Source organism: Squalius cephalus (genome assembly GCF_949319135.1).
Source record: "Squalius cephalus genome assembly, chromosome: 10".
NCBI lineage: Eukaryota > Metazoa > Chordata > Actinopteri > Cypriniformes > Leuciscidae > Squalius > Squalius cephalus.
In genome coordinates, this window is record NC_137131.1 from 38306248 (window position 1) to 38318506 (window position 12259).

At 36.1% G+C, this 12259-nt stretch overlaps 2 protein-coding genes across 8 annotated transcripts in view; one reads left to right on the forward strand and one right to left on the reverse strand.

Moving 5' to 3' along the window:
• Positions 1 to 10601, reverse strand: part of palm3 (paralemmin 3) — a 40207-nt gene extending 29606 nt beyond the window's left edge. For 2 of the 3 annotated variants that reach the window (XR_013822446.1, XM_079882717.1), the window contains exon 1: positions 10213 to 10601. The gene's annotated coding sequence lies outside the window, so the exon portion shown is untranslated. The remainder of the gene's footprint in view (positions 1 to 10212) is intronic. The other variant, XM_079882718.1, reaches the window with a different exon arrangement.
• The window catches only part of plppr2b (phospholipid phosphatase related 2b), a 156922-nt gene that overhangs the window by 90026 nt on the left and 54637 nt on the right, over positions 1 to 12259 (forward strand). The window contains exon 1 of one of the 5 annotated variants that reach the window (XM_079882704.1): positions 10419 to 10458. The exons of the other annotated variants lie outside the window; for them this stretch is intronic. The gene's annotated coding sequence lies outside the window, so the exon portion shown is untranslated. Of the gene's footprint in view, positions 1 to 10418; positions 10459 to 12259 lie in introns of those variants that run through there. 5 annotated transcript variants of the gene reach the window in all.

Consider the following 12259-nt stretch of genomic DNA (forward strand, 5'->3'; position numbering starts at 1 on the left):
ATTTACCTGGCAAAATGTTTACTAAGCTACCTCTTACAATTAAACTGCATACACATTAACTTAAGTCTATACAGTTATTTACTAGCTCATGCAGTACTACTAACTACTGTAACACACTAGCAAGTGCAAGTAGCAAGGCAACTATTTATATAAACTTGCATGTGTATACAGTTAAGCAACATGCAGCATATGTAAATGTATCTCCCTATATTAATCTTGTGCAAAAACACAAAATAACACTTAATTTTAACATTAATACAGCCTGACGGAAAGCTTGCTGGGAGCTGCAGCAACTCAGTTTAAGTTCAGCTTGACATAAACAGTATTGAGTCCATGTAACTTGTTTCTATTAAGTACAAAAGGACTTTGAGTAACATTTGAGTGAAATGAACTCATTTCATTTCACTGTTCTTTTAAACTGTGCATAGGAAGATTTTTTTGTTTTTTTTTACTGAATTGTTCTTATTCACTATCTACCCACAATCCAGTTTAACCAGACATCATTGGAATTTGCTTGGTGCAGTTCTATTCCAGTGACAATAAAGTCATTATTTCCATGCAAACACATCTCCTTTCATGTAATTAGGCTTGTTTTAGCTTGCACCTTGATGAAAAAAATGTTTGGCACACTTTTGGGATGTTAAAGAGCTGGTTTAGGCACCTGGATTGCAGTGAAGTGAGGTTCTTAGTTCAGGAGACTTCTCATCTATGTTGAAGTGCACACTTAGTCAAGTATAAACATATTTCAAATGTTCCCTCTAAAATTCCTCACAAGAAATAAAAATAGGCAAAAGAGTCAATTGTTGTCATACAGAAAAGCTCTCTTGCAAAAAGGCATTATACTGCAGGCATGCTCACAATGCAAAGATTGTTACAAAAACTTGACATCATAATTATGCATCCTTTAAGTTATCTTGGGCAGAATCACATGTATCTTTACGAAGAAGGCAATCCCAGATTGAAAAAAAAAATGGTGGACGAAGCGAGAAAAAGGTTGCATTCTAAATTTGCATGCATTGTTTTTTTTTAACATCAATTTGCTTTTATGCCTGACAGATTAATCGCTATCTTAACAACAAACTTACTAATGGAGTCAATTGTGTTTCAAACTGGATATTAATTCAAAAGTGTTCTGATTGTAATTTTGTCAGTTCAGGCAGCATTTGACTTTCATTGAGGCCTATTGTACACTACATGTCAGATGTTTTGAATAATTAAGGTTTTTTTAAGCACTAACATCATGAGCATGTCACTCATGTCGAATGTATCGTAACTTGCACTGTGCGTGAACAGAACATGATAAAGTATACTGAGAGTGTAAAATCTTGAACTTAACTAACCAAAATCCAAGGTGTAAAAAAACAGGTACAAAAGACACTCAGTGGTGAGCACCTGTTCTGACGGGCCCTGACAGCGCCTTGGGGCTTTAGGCATTAAAAAGCACGTCACCCAAAAACACCTGACATTCCACTTCTGCTGCACATCACCTACATTCACAGGAACAAACAGCTCTGATACTGAAACCTGAGAGAATAAAAATGAAGCTTTTATTTATTTATCACCTTTAATATTGCAGCATATTCAGCATCACTGTTGTGCCTGTGCTCAATCAGTTTATTGCTGATACAAGGGCCTAGATAACATCAACGTGTTAAAGTGAACTTCTGTTTCACCAAAACTTTTCTGGGTATTTTCCTACAAACTCACCCAGTAATATTGCAACATTATAGTCTTGTCCTCAGACAGCATGTCCACATACCGATAGTTCTAATCTGATTGGCTGGCTGCTACAAAATTTCAGTAAGTCAATGTGCACAAGATTTTAGATGCACAGATATTTAAGTCTGATATTTATTTTCATGTTATGAATGATAACCAATTAATGTTTAATATCAAAAAGTGATACTATTTTGTTGACAAAAATCAAAAGCAATCATTTTAAATGCAACCAGTGAATTTAGGAATAAAAAAACACTATCACGTACAGTATAAAAATGTATATTACAGAAATACTAAATATTATAGAAACGTGCTGCAAAAAGCTCAACACACTGCAACTGAAGAAAACACAATAAATATATACATGAAGATAGGTTACTAATGCTTTTGACATTCAGCTTCTTTTAAGCTCCAATGTCAATTATTCATTTTGACTTTAATAAACAGAGTCAGTAAGCCACGGTCAATGATTAAACATCTCTTTCCCCAACAGGAACTCAGAGCACCCTTTCTCACTTGAACTTTCATAATGAATCATTTCAGGATTTTCTCCAGATATTCTTGAGATGAGCAGGCAAAGTGACATGTAACGGCATGTTGCTGTTGTTGTCTGGGATTAGTGATTTTCTTAAAGAGGTTTAGGGAAGAATGTGAGACTAGCCTAATCCTGCCTAAACCAAACACACAGATTGCCATCAGCAAGCTTTAGCACCAAGACCTGGTGAACATGTAGTACTTCAACCATGTCATTACACTCTGTCAAACATTATTATTGACCTTCCTCACATACTTGAGTCCACTTATAGATGGCCTTGTTTCGTTTAAGCTGCGGAAATTGTCTCCGAGCTGTGCCCTGCTTTCCTGCGGTTCCAAACACTGTGAAGATAGAATGTGCTCCTACGATGAGCAATTTGAGCAAACTATACATGGCATACTGCACTAACAGTCCATTAGTAATAATCATGTAGTCCATTGGATGAATATGTGGGACATTTCTGGGGTAATTAAGTAACACTTTCAGCCCATATGCTGAATTAAATGCACAAATCTGTCTGCTCTGTCAGTCCAATCAAATGCAGTAATGAGTTGATAATTGTGGGAAATTTCAACCGAAGATGGAAATGCCCTTCTCCCAATTTAGCGTTTAAAGTCAACATGAAATCAAAACAGATTCTATTTACTGTTCCCTGCCTTTAACTTAATTCATCAGTGCATGTTATTCCAAAGAAAGAAAATGTTTGTGTTTGTAATCTTTCAATGAGTTAATGACAGACACCATAATCTTCACAGGCTGTTGGTTAATGTTGACCAATAGCCAAATAGCTATTTAGGTTGGGTGTTGCAGTAGCTAATGTAGTCTTTCTAAAAAGCAAAGGTTATGGCAATAATTGGGTCTTGCTCATGTCTGGTATGAACGGTGAACTTGATTTCACCAAGTACAACATGTTCCTGGATCAACATCTTTGTTTTTATGTTTTCAATCAACCAATCATATTTGAGGGACAAGTTATTAGTTTATGGCAAGTTTAGACTTACAATCAGGGTTAGGTATTTCTACATCAGTGTTATCCATCATTTCCATAACAGATTAACTTTTTCAGACAAAAACAACTGCCCTTTATCATCCAGAAACACTGAATCATTGTTTTGTCTCTGTGGATTAAGTTTCTAATGCTTAACACACATGTGCTTCTATGATGCCCTTGAGTTAGCAGACAAATTAAAACCAGTTAGAAATCACAGAAACAACCAAAACAGTCAACACAAAGTGACACTCCAAATATGAATATACGTTGAGACAACAAGTACTCATTTTAACACTTTTTTGCTTCTCCATAATACATAAAGTTGTTAAACTCTTTGGGTCAATCTCACAAACTGCCTGGGTCATATTTCACCTCAAAATCTAAAGGGAAAAGGGGCCAGTATTAACATTTCTTTGATTGTGAATTTGTGACATTATTTTCATAATGATTAGGCACATTTTTGCAACAAAAAAAACTCACTCATTAATGTAACACAGTAGATAAATTCATCCTGTTATGTTTTTTTACTGCAAAAGATACCATTGTATAACTGTATTTTACAAATGTACAATCTAGTACGTATGCACTCATTTACAAGGTGCACTCAGTAGTTGTTTATTTAAAAAAAGTTTTACGCACAAAGAAATAAGATGTTTTTGCATTTCTCTGAAGTTTTCTTTCATCATGCACAGTCAAACTACAAAAGTGAGCTTTAGTTATCTATGACTGACAGCACTGGCTAATTATGCCTAATAGCTCAACCCACTTTACAGGGTAACTGACATCAAACTACACAGCGGGAAGTCTTTTACCAACACTACTGCTCTCATGAACTTGGGTGAGTGAAATGTGAGACAGCATCTCATAGGGATATCCTGCAATCCTTTGTAGCATGCCAACAAGATATTCGGGATAAAGAGGTGGTAGAAAGGTCAGAAAACATTGACGGGATTCCACAATCAAGTCAATAAAGCAGCTGAACTAAACAATTAAGCAGATAATTAGTGGGAAATTAGTAGAGAAAAGAGTTCCCTGGCATGAAAATCACAATGATTTTGTATATTGAACAAATTAGCAGACAATATCAATATCCGTAGTCAGAAAGCGTGCAAACAAGGTACACCAAAGGTTCATTTAAAGCATTTCACAGCAGTAGATTTGAGCGTTTTAGGCATGTCTTTAACAGCAGCTGAATATAAATAATATCACACTGCTGTTCATAAATAATTACAAGCATCCCTATTTGCCCTTCATGCAAGCAGAGGAAATTAATCAGGTAGCGTTCTGCTTTCAAAATATTCATAGTTTTTATTAGTAATTCCCAGCTCCATACGGCACAGATGACAGATGAGCTGTGACCTCATATCCTTCATGCTCTGCAGGGTATCTGAGCATCTGCTGGGTTTATAGCCTCTTCATTGAATACTTTTGCGTCAATTTTTGGAGTTCAACACAGTGTCTTTTGATCGGTCTTTGATAGATTAATTTGGAGAGGCCACTTTATGATTATTAGATAAAGTATTTAGATGGTATAATCAAACCCTGGTCTAAAGGCCAATTCCACGACTCGACAAAACAAGCACTGAACAAAGCCAACAGACTAGGCTAACACACTAATCCGACAAAAGTCGACAAAGTGTCTGTTGCCGTTGGTCGTCGTCTGTTGGTGCAGCGTGAACTGGTCTTAAAGGTGGCTGGGTTCTCTTAACTAGTCAACTATTCTAGGTTTTCAATGGCTGATGCTCACACCAATTACCACCAAAGACATTAGGCGACATGTCGATTCCATTACAATTAGAATAGCTATTAAATAATATGGTGTTTCATTGGCCAATTTTTAAACCTTTATATTTGGTTGCATCATTGACAATATCTAGAAAAAAGTGGACGCTGGCCGATATAATGCTGTCAATACAACTAAAAATAACAAATGAGTCTTGACATTTGAAATGAGTGACATTTACAGGAAAAAAAAAACTGAAATATATGTCATTGTCATCTGCACATAAAAGTTTCTCACGCACATTAATGCGATTTCTTCAAATGTCACTTTAGGGTTACATTACATGTAATATAATATACATAACACAATATTTAGTCAAAACAAATGAACCAATAACACAGTTATCAGCAAAGGTGACACTCTTTGTGTACTTCTGTTAATCAGCCAAGCGGGAATGTTTATCGGCTGGTGCGATAATTCTCAACATCTCAAATGCCCAAATATTGGCTTATTCATTGGCCTGAGCAATATATCAGTCTATCACTACTTTAAAGCAAGGCTGCTACAGAAGAACTGTGATAAGTCTATAGTAAAATGCTTTTACTATCTAGAGAAAAAGCCATAACATTCTATTATTGAACTATATTAAACTGTAGTCAAGTCAGGTCCAATTCATCATGATTTACTCACTTGTAAAGCTAACACACCACAGAGCAGAACCTCTCTGAGGGTCACTGAGCCCACCAGTAAAAATAGACAGAGGTGCTTGGTAAACTTCAGATTTATTACCTGCAGGCTGTTGAGATGGGTGTGTTAGCTTCCTAAAGCCTGGCAGTTCTCTTATATGAAATAATAATAAGCTCTGAGTGACAGTGAGCCCAGTGGAGATGTGAAACCACTGCATATTTTTGACCTGAAATTAAGATGGGATACAGGCAGTTTGATTTTGAACAGCTTTACTTCACCTACACCGTGAAATAATTATGAAGGACTATTAACACACTGAAATAAACAGTTTCCATGTGAGACGAACATGACTTCCGTGCTATGACAATAAGTAACACTTTCCCACAAAACATAATTTGGCTATTTTAGATGTTTTTTGATCATCCATGTTTGTGAGATAGTTCACCCAAAAATGAAAATATCATTTGACACAAAAGCACAATAGATGTATCATAAAAGTGGTCCATATTTTTTTTTTTTTCCTTTTGTGTTCCAGGAAAGAAAGTAAAACAATTTGAGGATGACAAATCTTTCATTTTTGGGCTAACTAGCCTATTTCTTTAAAAGCTTTTGCATGTGTGTGCAAGCAAAAAAAATCAGAAATGTGATGTCGTCCCATTGTCCTCCTGTGGTTTTCCACAGTGGTTCCCTATCAAAAGCAAACACATCTCCAGCAGCTAGCCAATTCCTTAACCAGCAGGACGCTGTTAAACGGTCCAAGCACACACTGAAAGACGAGTACTGCGACAGCAGCTAGGGATGATGGGGGAATATTCTGTGTAAAATTACACCGAGCAAAAGCGTATTTGGCCCCAGGCTGTTGTACAAAGAGGTTCTCTGGAAGGCTGCATGTATAAACATCAATTTAGCATCGACACTCAAACGCATCTAATAGCACAACAACACAAATCTCAAAGTAGATCTGTTTGCACCATCCCATGTGGAAAAAAAGAAATAAAAGCATTTAAACTCTTAGTTTTCTGTCTTATTTTTCTCTGATTATGCTGACGGTGTACCTTTGGGGTGAATTCTCAGATTGATTTTTAGCCCTCTCTCATCTCTCTTAAATGCTCCTGGCAAACACACAGGTCCAACGCCTACAGAACCACAGATTTCCAACCAATCAACATCAACCCTTCAATCTTGTTTTGATAGGATTTAGATGTGCTACATTATTGAATAACTAATAAAATCAAACATGTAGAACTACTGACTTTTATACTGTAGATTCTAACAAACAACTTTAAAGAAATGTTCAAGTCATTCCTCAGGGTACGTTTGCATGACAGTGATGTACTAAAAACTGAAAAGTTTTTCCTCTGCGATTGCGTACAGACGACAACTTTGTCAAAACGATCCCCGTTCACACAGATCTATGAAAACGATTAAAAACGCTGTTTTATGCTGCCAGGCCAGTAGTTGGTGATGTCACTTTGTAAAGAAACACTACACGCCTATAGACTGAACTGAAAACATAATACACAAGCACATGACGTCATGGTTTTCACAGATTCGCAGTTTTGTAGTTTACATGGAGACGATAACAGTGTTGTTTTCAAAAACGTGCACTTTGAAACCTGTTTTCAAACCAACGTTTGAGTTTTCAGTCCCCCAAATACGCCATTGACGTGTAAATGAATGGCCAAAACGCATCAGAGGTTTTCCGTTTTTAGCTGAAAAATGAAAACAGTGTTGGGTAAACGGCCCCTCAATCCAACAATTAAAGGCATAGTTCACTTTGAAATTAAATTTTGGTATGTTTTAGCTTACCTCAAGGGCATCCAAGATGTAGGTGTCTTTTTTTCCGCAGTAGTTTCAATTTTGATATTTTTAGGTCAAACCGTTCTTGTCTGTCAGTCATATAATGCAGGTCTGTGGTCACTGTCTCAAAGAGCATGCACAGAGTCCAAATTAAAACAATTCCCCATCGTCCAAATTAAACAATTCCCCATCGTAAGTACACATTGATGGCCTAAGACACGAATCCTGCTGTGTGACGTGTGCGCAGACTGGTGCATAGATATATATACACTAGAATAGATTCCGCCTTGCCTACGGCATTCGTTCCAATGAACTGCCGTAGCCAAGGCGACATCTAGTGTATATATATCTATGCAACAGTCTGTGCACACGTCACACAGCAGGATGTGCGCGCGCCCTCAGATCACTTGGACGTGGCTGTGTACAAGAGTTAAAAAACGATATAAATACTGTTCGTTTTCTCACACAAACCGCTCGTTTCGTGTCTTAGGCCATCAATGTGTACTTACGATGGGGAATTGTTTAATTTGGACGATGGGGAATTGTTTTAATTTGAACGGTTTGACCTAAAAATATCAAAATTGAAACTACTGCGGAAAAAAGACACCTACATCTTGGATGCCCTTGAGGTAAGCTAAAACATACCAAAATTTAATTTCAAAATGAACTATGCCTTTAAATCTTAATTTTATGCAACATTAGCAACAGCTAAAAGAATTGCTAAAACACTCCCCCCATCTGTCATTGGTCCCCATAAAAACAGCTAGTCCCGCCCCAAACTCGTGCTATTGGTTGAGTCATTGTTGCTATGTCAAACTGATCTGCAAGCTCAAACACATAGTAACATTTTCATAACGCCACAGAAACACAGCTGTCTGCATTTTAGGGTGGATTTCAATGTTTTAACATGGAAAAACATTACACACTTCAGCTTTAATTGTTTTTATCACAAGAGAGAAGCAGTTAATCACTATCTGTGTGTGTCCAGCTTTAAATCCAGAGGCAAAGTAACGCTTCAAGCTGCACAGGTCATTTTTCTTTGTGTAATTGAGTATTTGACGGCATGGTGACTCCATGGCAGTGAGGAATTTCCTTTCAGCAAACTGAACATCCATCATCTAGGGGCAACAGAGAAACTTTACCTGGACACGATGGCCAAGTGAGACCGTTCCATCTCTATGTACCACTCAGTTTTTTCTTGCTGACTGTCTGCACTTTTATTTTCATTTTCTAAATCTCTGTACTTTTCACTCTGGTGGACCTGAACTGCACTTTAAAGTTCTTCCCTTCATGGGTGGAAAAGCACCAAATGGAATTTCTTTAAATCACTTGAACAGGTTGCAACTGCAATGACAAGGAGGGTTTCCTACCAGTTTCTTCAGGCCTTCTGTGTGCGTTTTTTTCTTTTTCAATTCCAGATAAAACCTTTTTTGTCAATGGTAAACAGTTCTTGCACAGACAAGCAGGCAACTTAAGAAGCGAGGAAAGCTTCAGGTGGATTCTCTTTTTCTCTCCAATCATTTAGTTCAGTGAATTTTAAGAGCTCCATTTTGTTGTTCTTGCTGTGACACATACTTACAATGCCCAACTTCTGCGTGTGCATGCTTTTAAAAGTGACTGCAGCATGAAATTGGGTTGGCAGCTAATCCTGCAAAGTATCAGACATATTCTTACCTAAAATATTGAATATGTAAACTTGGTACTTATTTAGAGGTTATAATACTTTTGTTCTGCTATGGATTACACAGGCAGAGCAAATCCAGCACCTTACATTAACGTACATTTATGATCCTTGCATCAAATGACAACTGATAGTCTGTGAAAACGAAACTGCTGTTTTTAGTTCTGTTACCATGTAGGCTGATGGGATTAACAGCCCAGGGGTGTTGCAAACTCCCACTTTAAACATGGAGACACCCTGCTTGGCACATCAAGTTACATCAAGCCATATGCGATTAACTTTAAACAAATTTTAAAGTTACTTGACACTGTCATTCCAAGTTTCATTAGCATGATGTAGACTATTTTCATATTGTACTTACGCAATGTGAAATTACAACAACCTATGACTAGTGTGACTTTTTTTTTTCTTTTTTTTTTTAAAGATCACATTTTTTCTTATGTTCGAGTCAGTGACGACATTATTTTAGGCCTATTTCACTATTCAAAAATATAAGAATTGCAATTCATTTATTAAAAGACTTGAATAAACATTTTCTGTGATTAATTCTGTGATCAATTTTTGCATTCTTAAATTCATTTTGATATTTTTGTGGGGTTTAATGTAAAAAATGTCTAGGTTGTGTAACTGTTGTTCAGCATGAAAAAGGTATTTTGTCACGTGACAAAACAAAACTGAGATGACCCCATTGGACCCCATGGTTGTGCATCTCAAGGTTAGAGCTACACACAAATAATTTTTATATTTTTTTAATTTTTTTTTTCAAACACATATAGTAAAGCAAACACGAAGAGTAGCCTACATATCTTTCCAAATGTGTTTTAAACGAGATTTAAAATAACCTTTTTTTTAAACATCTCAACCATCCTTTTTGTCATTTTACAAATGAATGATAACTCTTGCAGATATTACGCAGGACTGATCGTAAACCGCGAGCAATAAACAGATGTGCCTTTCATTATTAGCCTAAACTGTACTTGCATGCGCGCAGAAAATCCACGTAAAACCAATAAACGCTACCTGTTGACTATGAAGCAAGAAACCAACACCCCTCAATAGCTTTAAAACATCCTTACCTGGTGTTCTGGTCCGTATGTCCTGCTGAGTAGGTAATGAAGTGTTAGAAAAATCTACAAACAAAACTGAAAGCGGAACTAATATAGTTCAAAAGAAGATGAGTTTGCAGCGCGAACGAAGATCGACGCCGAATGGACGTAATCCGCAAACTTTACCGCGTCTTCTGCTGGAAGAACAAAACACCTGAGGAGCTTCGCCAAGAACAAAGGCAGGATTTTATGGATTCAATTCAACGCTTAAAACCGGTTAGTTCGCAATTGCTGCCAAGCGTCATTAATAACGTCGTTTTGACCAAATAAAAGAAATTAGTTTCAAACATCCACTGAAAACTTTGAGCCTCTCCCACCTCGACGCACTTCATGCGTTTCATGGACGACTGAAGGGGAGTGAGAGGTTTCTAGTTACCTGACTGACTGACTGACTGACTCGAAAGTTCCTGTTTGTGAGGCCAACCCACTCCTGGCAAACGGTTTCCTTTTTTTCTAAATAAAAATGGCAAGGCTTCTTTATATTTGTTTTTTGGACTTGTTAAAAATTAACTGCTCATGTGGTGTGCAGTTAAGCAACTACTGACCCATTTTATCAGCTAAAGAGAGTGGATGAAATCAACCTGTTATAGACATCTAGGCTACAGTCTTTCCTGGGGTCCTTAAGTCTGGAACCATAGTGAAAATGCTGCCCTTTTTTCTCCATGAAAACATGTTTTATTAACTATTGGATGTAAATATCTTTGGGATGGAATTCATTATTATAAAATTTGAACAAATTTTTTTTTACATGATTTTAAGAATTTCTATATGGTTTACATCCTCTATTGTTTTAATGGCAGCATTCAGGTTGCATGAACTTATATTTCTTTAAAACCTGATGTTCTGTGTTAGCATGTTATGAGAATGTTCCATAAGCATGGTGTGCTTCAATGGAAGGAATATTTCTTAATAATCTCTTCAATGACATGATGTGCATATTTTTGTGTCCAGGGGCATTATTTCCTTTTAAAATAATTTGATAAATTAATGACATATCAATTTACTTAGTCTGAATTAATTTTTAGTACATATTATTTTATGTTTTGTTATCTTAAACCCCCAAAATGTCAGGTGGTGTAACTGTCCGAACAAATGAACAGACTAAGAAAACTATTTAATAATAATAATTCTAATAATAATAATTTTTTACATTTATAAAGTGCTTTTCTGGGTACTCAAAGCGCTTTACATATGGAAGGGGGGAATCTCCTCAACCACCACCATTATTAATGGTGTCTTAATAATAAAACATTAAAAACTAAATATCATTGCATTATTTTAGGTTTGAAACCTTTCATATAAACAAATTTTATAAATATCAGTATAAAACCGTTGAGATTTCAAGTATGGGTTGACACAATTTCCATGTCAGGTGGTACAACTACAGTATAGTACAACTATTTGGTTGTGCTGCCTGACATAAAAAAAAAAACAGTCATAAAATGAATTTAAACACTTTGAAATTTTATTTAACAACTAAAACTTGTTTAAACACATTGTTCATGACTCAAAAATATGCATTACATCAGTTTTTTTTTTTTTTAAATACCTTTTTGAAGATTTATTTGTCAATGACGGAATATCTCTTATTAATTTTACAATTATTTACATTTCTTCTAACTCGTTTTCTTTCTTTTCATTTTTTTATACACTTTTCTATATATTTCCATTTAAATAGGATTAAGAATCCCAGAATTTCACTGTAGTTTCAGAGTTTTGAACTGTGTGTTTAATATTCTTTCCTATGTCTTTTTTTATTCCTTTTTGTTCCATTTTTTAAAATGTATAAATTATCCATGCCTGTCAAAAATTCCACTGCCATTTCCATAAAATTGACTTGGCCACTGTCCACATAACATAAATCAGGGTGTGCAAGTTCAGGGCGACCTACTTTGGATCTCTGCAGCAATGCTCTGGAGGATCTCTATTGAGATTGCTGCTAGATTTGGTGAAACCTGTGATGTATGTGTAAGAATTGTGCCAGTTCCACAGCAAGGCCAGATTTTCACCCTCCTGT